Here is a 13,759-nt window from a genome sequence, read left to right as displayed (position 1 = left end):
CTCTTGACTCGGGAAGATGAAGTGAGTCCTACATGAACGTTCACTCAAAAGAGACTGAATAATACCATTCAAATCATTATGGGGATACTGTGCTAAGTCTTACAAACATGATGAAACAACCACGTACATAAATACTTACATTTGTTTCCTATGAATTGAAGCATAGCGAAAGAAACAACTTTATATTTGCCATGTATTTCCTCAATCTTGTCAATCACATTTGTGTCAAAGGTGACAAAAAATTCAATGATGTAAATGATTTCATTGGATTTATCAAAAGGGACAAGATCAGGTTTGTTGGCCTGGAACGTCTAAGGCTGTAAATGGGTCTATTACCACTACTACTACCACTACTAGATGCGTCACCATCAGTCATCCCCACGGTAAATGGAGGTAAATCTGTAATTCGCTATGGTTGCAACGTTGCACTGCGAGATGTACGTGGTGTCGGGGACGACTACTGGACAAGATAAGCCGTACATGAGAGTTTCAATAGACCTATCAGATATCGTTACGGCTGATATCAGCTATTCCAATGAATGGTGTCTTGTAATATCGATTCACGGGGATGTTTGTCGTTTTCTATGTAACCGTTCTCCACTACAATTACTTTTTAGATAATACCAGATGCACTAAATCGGTCAAGACCAATGTGTCCTCTTGTGTAAATTGGGGGCACGGGTGGCCCAGTCCTCTAATGCGCCGCGATCCGCTGTGCAGAGTTGCGTCCCTTAGGCACGCCAGAAACCTATGATTGTGGCTTCGAATCCCGGTTCGCCCCAATAATGTTTCCAGGTTTGTCAGCACCAAACCCGTGCTCGTGAGACCTGCAACACTTCGGGCTTTTCTTCCACATTTAGCTGACACGCCGTGATATGACTGGAATACTGTTAAAAGCGGCGTTAAACTCAACTCACTCACTCATGTGTAAATTATTAACTTGGCTTGCAAAATTGGAGAAAAAATATATTTCAATCATTTTCATGTTCAAAACAGCAGTGTTTGATTATTACAATTATCATCATTGGACAAAAACGATTGAATGCTGGAGGGGTTTGACACGTTGTTATGAAAAACACAACTTTAAATTCTTTAATAACAAAAAATGCAAAAGCGAATTCGAAAACTCTTGCAACTGAACAACTGATGTGTACATGTTAATCTTCCCAATTACAAACTGCATTAAATATTAAACAACGTTTTTGTGCCCTGCACAATTATGAATTCTTCACACGGTTGATACATGTCTCCATTGGCAGCAATTGTCATGCTTCAAAACGAGTGGGGATTGACTGAGATTATTGCGTTATATCCGGATTACATTCCAGAACGTACAAACATTGCATTCTGTTATATCTTGATATGTAGACAATTTATATTACCAGGATTCCCGTTGGAAATATGAATAAGGCACGTTTTACGTCTTTTTTGCGTACTTCAAATGGTATATATTTACAGTCACATTTACCATAAAAATGTATTTGTCTCACTCTTTTCACGAACACTTGCCATTATTACTATTTGATAGTGATTTGTAAACACCTGTTCATGATATAGTCGGATTTTCGTCGCATTTTTTGTCACATTGGAACATAAAGGAACATACTTCGCATTCAAAAATACATGTCGAACTATCACTGTTAACGTGTCGCACAGTATATAAACAGGTAATTCAATTTTCAACATTCGTCACCTGAATAGCACGAGCGTAGATTAATGCATTTTCAGCGTATAACGGAGATATATCTACAGTGTTTCCAATTTAGATGTGTGGAGCGTCGGGCTTCAAATGGTAAAGAGAGCGATCTCAGATTTGCATTGTACCAAATTAGCTATATATATTTTCTTACTCCAGATCATTTAAATCTGCTGCTATATAATATTATTCCAGTGGTTTCAGATATCATAATCATTTTATTACCTGCCATCCGAGTAAGAGAAGTTCAAAGGTTAAAGTATGTTAAATAATCAAATACAAATAAAAACTACTACATTCAAAATACACACACAATACGTAATGGTCCATTTGAAAATCAGGACTGTTGTATGGAAATTTATAGGAGCATCCAACGATGCATTTTTAGCAAATGATTCTAATAAAAACATATAGTCAAAATATGTCATCAATATATACTTAAGTTAGCATGGCAATATTTCATGTTTAGTATTGACTTGATAAACTGCTCCCATGAGCAGTGAATTTTTAATTCCAGGTTTCGCAAACATAAAATATTCCAGATGCTCAGTGTTGTTATACTGTTCTCTGAAAGCAAAAATGATGTGTGATGAATCCAACAGGGCACAACTATGAGAGTGCAGTCCCTTAACCCCGACACACACACACACGGCACTGAATCTTCTGATATTTTCCACAAGAGCGGTTTGACGCCGACGCCTGCGTTTGTCGGTTTTAGCTTGTGTTGGGTACAACTGAAATACTGTTTCAAGCGGCTTTAACCCCAAACATACTCACATATGACTTAGATTTATCAACACCACACTTAACTTGCACTATTTGTGTTGGCATTATTAAAAATGATTCCCGACTCTGATTTCCAGGGTCGTATAAGCACTCCCAAATGGACCTCTATGCGCCATGCTGAAGATGTAATGACATGTCTCCTGCGCTCCAACATATGTCGGGCTGCCTACAGCGTTCACTCGAGTGATCATAACGCCCAGCGGCGACTTGTTTCCACCAGTGATGGAAAGACAATCACCATAAGATTTTATACTTGCAGACTTCTTGACGATTCACGTGTTAGTTATTAAACCGTAAAATTGGTATTGAATTATGAGGTGAATTATCCAGGACGGCGATTCCAATGTGTAATTTCACGTACAATGTCTACATACACGCAATTTAGGCTTCGTAGTTTCGTGACTCCAGATGAAAGAGTTACTTCTGTTAAAACATTATAGAGGCAAAGAAACTATGGAATATGATAGAGTACCTCTTGTATTATTTTTCACAACTCACATTATATTGCGTTCTATACAGATATACTATCATTTAAGCATCCTTCGGGTGTTTTGTTCTCGCTGCATTCTCGGCGCAGGCTTGTTATGAGCATTCGTTGATAAAAGCAGTTCCACAAATACCAGATATTAGCGCCATGCTATTGCTGTATATGGTATAGGTATCTCCAGTGGCATTGCATGACATTCTACACGTGTAACATTTGCGATGTGCATCTTAAGTATCTTACGAGTGACATCTTTAAAAATAATTCATCCATTCGCTGACTATACGGAAACTAACATTTTATCTTGTCAATCTATCAAATCGTTTGACTACTACTCTAGGACAGACATCGGTTTATCTGGCTTTTTTATGAGTAAATTTCAATTTCAATATATTGTATTCCCAGATTTTCCGAGATATTTGTTCCAGGAAAGTACCATGATCTCTCAGATCTTTTGTATACCTTTTAGCGAGAAACCCACATCTGACAGATAATTGTGTGTAAAGTTTCCGCTTCTGCTCTTCAGTGCTATTGTCTATTGATGGAAGCAGAGTTACACTGGGTAAGCTTGATCGTGTTAATAATGGCCCACTGACATCACAAGGAGACCCATTACTACAAACCTACACACGTGTAGCAATTCCAAATATAAGTGAACGGGGATATTTTATTTGACAAACATTAAGCAACAACAATATTATCCTTATCCCAAAATGTGTGTCTCTAATACCTGACTTGGAATTTTATACTTTCGGTTTGACATACTCAAAATTGCTGTTTCACAAAGAATCCTGCCGTTTGTGATTGTACAAGATCACACATTTGCATTAATTCTTGGATCATAAAGGTTAATTTTGATGAGTCTATATGCACTATGGGCTTACTCCCATTTCTCAGATGTGCTGATAATCAGACCTGCCAATTGTCATTAAGGAGTAGGGACAATCAGTCATAACAAAATGGAATATCCAAAACTATATACATTCATCTCCAGAACAGCTTCGGTATCCAAGCGCTCAATACACAGTTGGTGAATCTGGTAGTTGGTTCCTTTAATGTTTGTTTTATATTTCAATGATGCAGAGTCACTCATCATTAGTTAAGGAACCTCTCCAGTTAAGGTCAGCTTAATTTTACTTGAGTGAATCAATCCAATGTGCTTTACAACTACTTTACAGTCAAAACTCTTTTCAGAAAAGAAATCATCATGTACACATAACTAAATGTTGCCAGTCGTGATATCTAATAATTAAATATATATTATCGACCACTGGCACGAGAGTGAACTCCAGGGAGAAAATATACACAAGCTGAAGCCAAGGGCTGTGGTTTTCACAATCACTGACAAGCCCGAAAGTACAAGACCTTGGAGGTTCAGCAATGTACCCAGCGAGCAGCAGCCATATCCCCTCTTCCCCCAAGCCCTCGTTACGAACACTGAAGGTCACTGACCAGGCCCCAGAGGTCAACAGTGAAGACAACATCCATGACAACATAGTCATCAACTGGGCTGACTTTGACACATGATGCCCGTTGCCACTGGGAAACCACCATGCAATCCAAGGACCACGTACACGCAACTGTGAATACTTTCGTTGCCCCATCGTCACCGGAACATCTACCAGTTCATTGAAGTCAGAAGACGAAATGAAGCTGTTGACGGAGGGACCATTGCGGGGTTACCGCCCCGCACACCAGGAAGAGGGTGTTCCAAGATGTGAAAACAGACTGAAGCGACTGAAGCAGGAATATTATGAAGGATAGGAAACACCAAACCAGTACATTGATGGTGGTGAAATATGCACAAGTTTGCGAGATATATCCCGTGAAGTAATGTTAGATAATTACCAAATTAACAAACATGTTCTATTTTGTCTTGTGCTTGTCACTTGCATCAAATTATAGAATTCAAAACGAGATTTTATTAGATATCAAGTCCAAGTGAAAAGATCTTAACATGATAGGGGGAGGAGTTTGATAGATTATGCTTTATATGAATTTATCATGAACGAAATCCTGTTTCTCTGTGCATTGATATTCGGCCTTCAATGGAATCAATTAATACGCTGAATGATTTTGCACGTGCGAACTTTGTGAGACGTGAATTAAACTGTTTCAAATACCCTTGCGTCTATATGTCTTATTATTTGTTTATAGTATTTATATCAATCAACAAGTACATTGAGCAAACCAATTAAATCATTTGCATAAACATATTTAATAAAAATACATATGGTCATATGGATGTTATTTATTACTAATGCGTAGTTGTCATGGCATGGTCACAGTTAAAAAAAGTGTTATGTAGGTTATTTGAGAATATATTTCTAACATGACATGTCAAGACCCTTTGTCTGTCTGTGGCAATTCGATGTATCCTCCCTCATTTCATTCGTGTGCCGTTATTTGACTGAAATACTCTTTAAAAGGCTGAACGTCCTGTGAACCTTGTGGACGATAGGCGGAACAGCTGGAATTCAGATCTGACTTGATGAAGGGTTACATTAGATCCTGACTACATATTATGTCAGTGAGTATGGCTTTACACAGCAATATTCCAGCTATATCACAGCGGTGGACACCACAAAATTGGCTTCACACATTGTACCCGTGTCGGGAATCGATCCCGGGTCTTCGACGTGACGAGCGAACGCTTTAACAACTAGCCTACCCGACCGCCCCCAAGCATAAATGAAACATGTGGAATATTCTGTGATGTTCAAGTGACACTGGACATGTCAAGCACTGTGTGGAAAGTGCTGGAAGCTAGTTTGACAAAATAAGTGCAGCAGGAGCGTGCCTGTGATCTCACATTTCATCTCACATTTCCTTTTACGTTACATCAAGACCATCTTTCCAGTGAAGATCACTTTTCACCCTGGTATCCAGCCTTGGCAATCTTGGAAGCTTGACCACTGTCACCGGGGTGTTAATTGGCTCATGTCACGGTGTAGTGACTTCGCGGTTCCTCGGCTTATTTCCGGCACCGCTCGGCAAAGTCCGGCGGTCGCTATGTCAGTACATTTCGTGTTAGATATTTAGTGGCCCGACTATTTCATTTCATTTTAATGCAATGGCACTCAAATCATGTATTGAGTGGATGTATGGTATCTCAGGTTTCGTCAGTTAGTGTTTTTTGGGACTAGGATTGATCTAGAATATGACATAGTCTGGTTGTACTGAACTAAACTTAGTTACTAGGGTTTGTAATACTCAGTCTTGCTAGTAATCCGTGGCCCTGGATAACCAAGATTCCTGTGATTGCATGTTATTTGGAAATTTTAGTATTTCCTTGTTCAGTCAAAGTGACTGAAACTTTTGTCAACTAAGACTAGTCGATATCAGACGTTATTGTCTAATTTGTAGTCTAAGTGACTTATTTTAGGGATACGCCCTCTGTGAGTATTTAACCCAGCCGAGGTTATTCACTCATTAGAAACTGTAGTTAATTGACGCAGACAGGCAGACAGACAGATTGTTTATTTGAGTCTCACCTCACAAAAATAATTACATAAATACATATAAAAGGACATAAAAGCGAGCCACCCGTCAAGGGTTACGAGAGACTTAAAATATATCACAGTATGTACAGCATAAATATATTGGTGTAAAAGGCTTATGAAAATATACTACCCGTAACTAGCCATATAAATTTTTTTTTTTTCGTTGGAGAATTAAAAAGCAGCTTTTGGCTGTAAAATATACATAATATTTAAAAAGTACAATAAGTTTATCAATATTGCATAACTCTAGAAAGTTGGGATTGATAAAACTCACCTTTTCGTATGAACTTTCTCGCAAATCATCGTACACAGGGCAATCAAGCAATACATGACATTCATCTTCGATACTTTCCTTACACTGAAAACACCCTTTCATTCACATTCATATTCGTATATCTGCCTGTTTCCAACTTCAGAGGAGCAGTACCTGGTCTAAATTTGGAGAAGGCAGAGCGGTAAGAACGAGGCATATACATACTTACATAACTTTCACATCCATACCCATCTTTAAACATTCTATACGTACGTAATTTGTTACTGGTCGCAGCCAACTTAATTGGCTGTCTATGCATCTGGTCGGTATTTTGTCAAAGTGTTGTTATGTCTAATCATTTTATTATTGTAATACAGTTGCTTAGTTAAGCCGCTGGTATCGCTGCGCTAATTTAATGAATCAGTGATCCTTGTTAGCGCTGATTGTGTTTATCTTATCCTTTATTGTCATCAACTAGTACAATTAGCCGTTATCAAAATGCCTGTGAAACTTTTACCACAGTTCCTTTATTACTTTATTCTCATTTTATGACACCCCTGATCATTGGAAGACAGCTCCGTGACAGTGCCAAAGCCCAACACACAAACAGCAAAGCCACTTCGTCTAATGGGAGCCTGGAGGTACCAATCAACAAAGAAATGATTATGAGTCGATATCGAAGGGATAGGTGAATGTCATTATCATTGCAATCATATCTTACATTTGATATTGCCATTGAATAGTGTACTACAACTCTATTGCGTACAGCCATTGTAATTGTTGTGCAGTAATTTGTATTGAATTGTAAATCTAGTTAATTTTGTGATGTAATTGTTGATTGTATACCATTTGTTGTTTGTTTGTTGTGCACAGGTGTATTGTCCTGGTGTAACGTCAAATGAATTTGCTTTTATTTTTGACAAATTGTCCTGAAACTGAAAGGACGATCGGTTGTAAAACACATCGATGTGCGTTTCCTGACAAGAAGGAGGGTTTGTGGGTATTAGGATGTAAGATTCCCCATGGCCATGTGGCATGAAGATCAGAGAGCACGGCTAACACTCAACAAGAATTATAACCCTGCATCAGACAGCCTGTGTGTGATTTGGTTGTCGGTATGGGCGCATACGTAACATTTCCTCATGGGGCTCCACTAAAAGGCCGGATTCCCTGAGCGTGATTATTTCAGCACTTAACTTAAGTAAATAACGCTAACCTTCCCAAAGAAAACACATTGCGACATTTCGCAAATTGAATCGTGTCCAATTGATGAAGAGTTGTTGCATCTTATCAAATAGCGATCGACACTTGATCGAAACCCGGGAATAAGTAACTGCATACTCCCATATTCGTCCCCATGGCCATTTTCTTTCTTAAAGAATTAAACACGTCGTGACTCTTTGGTGCTCCATCATCGGTGTTGCCTAATGGTAATTCCAACAAATTTCACAACATATAAACCCGTTGCTAACTCGTATGAAATGAAATACCCAACGATCGTCTCGAACTCGCCCCACTTGCGAGATTGTTCTGTTGAATGTTTCTAAGTTGGTTATATTTTTTGTTCAGGTATTATGAACATATTTGTCGAGCCTCTTTCCCTCTTTATGGCCAGACCAGTCTATTATAGCTGTCCTATGTTCTCGTTTTCTTTTCAGGAGAACAATTGAATTGCCTTTGCATGTGTTTATGACGGGTGCCTCGGTGGGACAGGATACACTCACCTTTTGCGAACACCTGGTATTATTGCTTTTTCATAGTGATTCATGAACATATGATTTAGTCAGAATCGTACAATGGATTCTGCTGTAAGCAGATATTTCTTATGATTATGGAAATGATTTTATCGCTTTTATCTAAGACTGGTGTATTCTTACGCCATCCTTATGACATTCACGGAAATTTCCAAAGTTGAATTTAGATAATATACTATATCAACTTCAGTGATAAATATATTATTACTACACTCGTCGTACGCACTTTCCTTACAAACGGTGTCTTTAATTATTCTCGTTAAGTAGCCATTGCGGTGTGTGTACGTGCGTGCGTGCTTTCGCGTGTGTGTGTGTGTGTGTGTGTGTGTGCTCTTGTGTGTGTGTGTGCTCTTGTGTGTGTGTGTGTGTGTGTGTGTGTGTGTGCTCTTGTGTGTGCGTGTGTGCGTGTGTGCGTGCGTGCGTGTGTGTGTGTGTGTGTGTGTGCGTGCGTGCGTGCGTGTGTGTGCCTGCGTGCGTGCGTGTGTGTGCCTGCGTGCGTGCGTGTGTGTGTAGGTGTGGTTGTGGGGTGTTTCTGTTGGTGGTTGGGGTGTTTGTGGGGGTTTGGGATGGGTCGGTTTCATTCCTGATGGCAGTGCTCAGATAAATAGACCCTGTGTTACCTGCTGAGTCAAAATGAATCCTATCAATCATTACACACTACTTTATCCTCTTTCACTGCAAACTCAGCACTCAAATTAGCACGCAATTACTACTGCAAATACTTCTCACAAAACAACGTGGGCGGCTGTAACAGCACAGGACGTGGGTACTCCACGACATTCCTACACTGCACGAATGTGGGCGAGCAGATGACACTAGGAAAGATTAAATGCCATATATTGTGTATATACTGCCATTTCCCAGAGGTAATCAAATTCTTGCAGTGTAGGGACAGTATCTACGCTTCACATTAGACACATGATGCCCGAAGAGTCTCATTGCATTCCCAATAATACATTAAATAGGTACAGTAAGCAGTATTGCCGGAAGCACTCCTGTATGTGGGTTTGTAACTTGGGTTCTAGGGACGGAACTAATTTAGGCCCCTGGCAATTGTAAGACATACATGTAGCACCTTCGATTCAATTCATACAAAACCCAATGATTATATCCTAAATATTATGTTATGATACCAGACTAGCAACTACTGACTATCCCTTAGACAGTGTCTCAGTTTAACACAGTTTTCGCACAGATTTCTTAAGATTATGGAAAGGGGTTTGCAGCTTTACTTTACAGCTTCCAGCTATTAACTAGAAATTTGTACCAGACAGCGGAGCATCGTCCGTCTTTATGTGAAATAATTTGTTGCGACTTTACCATCAATATCCTGAAGATATCCACGTGACTGAAGAACAAAATCATACCAGCTGCATTATTAATTACATCCCCTAAAGCGTTGTCCTTGGTTTCGCTCGCACGGTGCTGGCCAGCACATGAAGGTCAAAAGTACACTCTCCAACGCTAAAGAAGCTGTGAAAAAACTGTGATCATCTATTTCAGTGTGAGTACCAATGTCGGAGGTGGACAGGGGGAGCATGATTGTTATTCCCCCGGGATGTTATTTACAAGAGACATTGTCCATATATGTCCAACCTATGGTGATCATTTGTGTGTTGTTTAAGCAAATACCCATATTTTCTACTCCCGTAAGTAGTGTCATAAAGTATAGTTGTGCCCTGATCTGGTATAGTTAAAGTACGAGGACATTTTTCGAAGATGCCGAATTTAAGACTTACCGTGAGTTTTTTTGAGAGGTTTTTAAAATCAATTCAATAATTAACGTCGCTGTTAACTGAAAATAATCGAAGAGAAGCGTCGTCTAATTCGACCAAGCTTATTCAAGAATAATAAGACACTCTTTTCTCATTTGCTCACCTTTCTTAAAAAGGCAATTTGGTTAATGGTTGGCGGAATTGTCCCACAAAGCTATGCGTCAAACAACGCTTCATGAAGTCACCTGAAGGCATTAAGGTACACCAGATGTGAACAATGTTACACACAAATACCCATTTATCTTCAAGAAATCGGATTCTATTTAAAAGAGCTTCAGTTCGATGCTATAATTTTGTTTCGTACTCTCATTCTGGTTTATATCTGTATTCAAAAGTATTAGAGTTCTTGTGCTAATACTCTTCAGCGGCCTAATGCATTTCACATTTATACTAATCATTCAACATTATTAGCTTCACATCCAGTATTCAATATAAAGTGTGCACACATCGGTGTATTATATTTTATATCCTGAATGCGAGAGGCCTTTACTAGATTATGTGTCTTTTCACAATGATCCAACAAACACGCACAAGCGCGCACATGTACACGCAAATACATACACATACACACACATGTACACACGCACACAAAAATACACAAACACACATGTACACATGCACATTCATACACACTCACATGTTCACGCTCACACACATGTACACACGCACACACACAAACACACATGTACACAAACACACATGTACACACGCACATGCATACACATATACACACGCACATACATACACACATACACACGCACATACATACACACATACACACGCACATTCATACACATACACACACATGCATGTACACACGCACATACATACACATATACACACACATGTACACACGCACATACATACATACACATATACAAACACAAAAACACATGTACACACGCACATGCATACACATATACACACGCACATACATACAAATACACACGCATAAATGTACACACGCACATACATACACATAAACACATACATGTACACACGCACATACATACAAATACACACGCATACATGTACACAGGCACATACATACACATATACACACACATGTACACACGCACATACATACACATAAACACACGCACAGACATACACATATACACACATGTACACACGCACATACATACAAATACACACGCATACATGTACACAGGCACATACATACACATATACACACACATGTACACACGCACATACATACACATGTACACACGCACAGACATACACATATACACACATGTACACACGCACATACATACACATGTACACACGCACAGACATACACATATACACACATACACATGTATACATGTACACATGCACATACATACACATATAAACACACACATGTAAACACGCACATACGTACACATAAACACACTCACAGACATACACATATACACACATGTACACACGCACATACATACACATACACATATATACATGTACACACGCACATACATACACATATAAACACACATGTAAACACGCACATACATACACATAAACACACATGTACACACGCACATACATACACATATACACACACATGTAAACACGCACATACATACACATAAACACACATGTACACACGCACATACATACACATATACACACACATGTAAACACGCACAGACATACACATATACACACATGTACACACGCACATACATACACATACACATATATACATGTACACAGGCACATACATACACATATACACACACATGTACACACGCACATACATACACATGTACACACGCACAGACATACACATATACACACATGTACACACGCACATACATACACATACACATATATACATGTACACACGCACAGACATACACATATACACACATGTACACACGCACATACATACACATACACATATATACATGTACACAGGCACATACATACACATATACACATACATGTACACACGCACATACATACACATGTACACACGCACAGCCATACACATATACACACATGTACACACGCACATACATACACATACACATATATACATGTACACACGCACATACATACACATATAAACACACACATGTAAACACGCACATACATACACATAAACACACGCACAGACATACACATATACACACATGTACACACGCACATACATACACATACACATATATACATGTACACACGCACATACATACACATATAAACACACATGTAAACACGCACATACATACACATAAACACACATGTACACACGCACATACATACACATATACACACAAATGTAAACACGCACATGCATACACATAAACACACATGTACACACGCACATACATACACATATACACACACATGTAAACACGCACAGACATACACATATACACACATGTACACACGCACATACATACACATATATACATTTACACACGCACATACATACACATATAAACACACATGTAAAGACGCACATACATACACATAAACACACATGTACACACGCACATACATACACATATACACACACATGTAAACACGCACATACATACACATTTACACACACACACCACATAGTAACAGCACTACGTATGCGTCCCAGAAATATCTGCACTCGGTTTATCGCATACGAGAGACAATTCTAATTCAATATATATATATAGTCGATAACTATATTTCTGAAACAGCACTACTGATACGACATTTGTATATAATGTTAAGCCGAGTGTTTTTGTACGGACCTGTACAGCAAATGATATAAAGCCAGGACTTGAGTGGCTTTCAATGTTTGTACGGGCAATTAGTAACCGGATACCTGATGAGGCGGACTGAAAGTTGATTCGGATTCACTGAAACCCAATAGTCTTTGTTTGAAGGAAAGTAATCATTTATACATGAGGTAAAATGCTGTTGTTGACGAACGACATCCTGAAAGTATCGATTAAGAATGTTTGACGAGTTGCCGTTCACCACTGCTTGTGATAAAATAAACATCATTTGGCAACGTATGAGCGGAAACTCAAACATATTACCTTCCTTGTATTTGAAATCTTAGTACATAGGATAGCATTCACTCTCTCGGTTTAACTCATATATTGTATGACACGAATGCACTCTGAGACCGTTGATGCAAGCCAAAATCGCTAACACTATCATTTCTCCGGTCAATGGATCAGTGTGCATTCAAGTTTCTTTCTCAATTCCCCAGAGAGTATACAGCAAAAGAAGAGGCGCTAGAAGGTGAACAATCGCATAACATCTCATCCTTCCGGGTACCCATTCACTGCTGGGTAAAAAGAACATATTTGGAACAAAGTCGCTTGCCACGGGAGACTTGACACGTGCTGCATGTGCTTCAGTGTGGGGCAGTAGAAATACTTAGGAGTCATCTAACTACTCTCCGTGACCAAATTCGCCTGATTTGTGACCTGTTCGATGTGCACAGGACACTTGCCACCACGGAGTTCATTGCAGAACCCGAATAGACTCAGTAATGATACAATTTTTTAAA

Source organism: Haliotis cracherodii, unplaced genomic scaffold (assembly GCF_022045235.1).
Source record: "Haliotis cracherodii isolate W230 unplaced genomic scaffold, xgHalCrac1.p SCAF_9, whole genome shotgun sequence".
In the NCBI taxonomy this organism is placed as follows: domain Eukaryota; kingdom Metazoa; phylum Mollusca; class Gastropoda; order Lepetellida; family Haliotidae; genus Haliotis; species Haliotis cracherodii.
Note: the sequence above shows the minus strand (reverse complement) of the source record.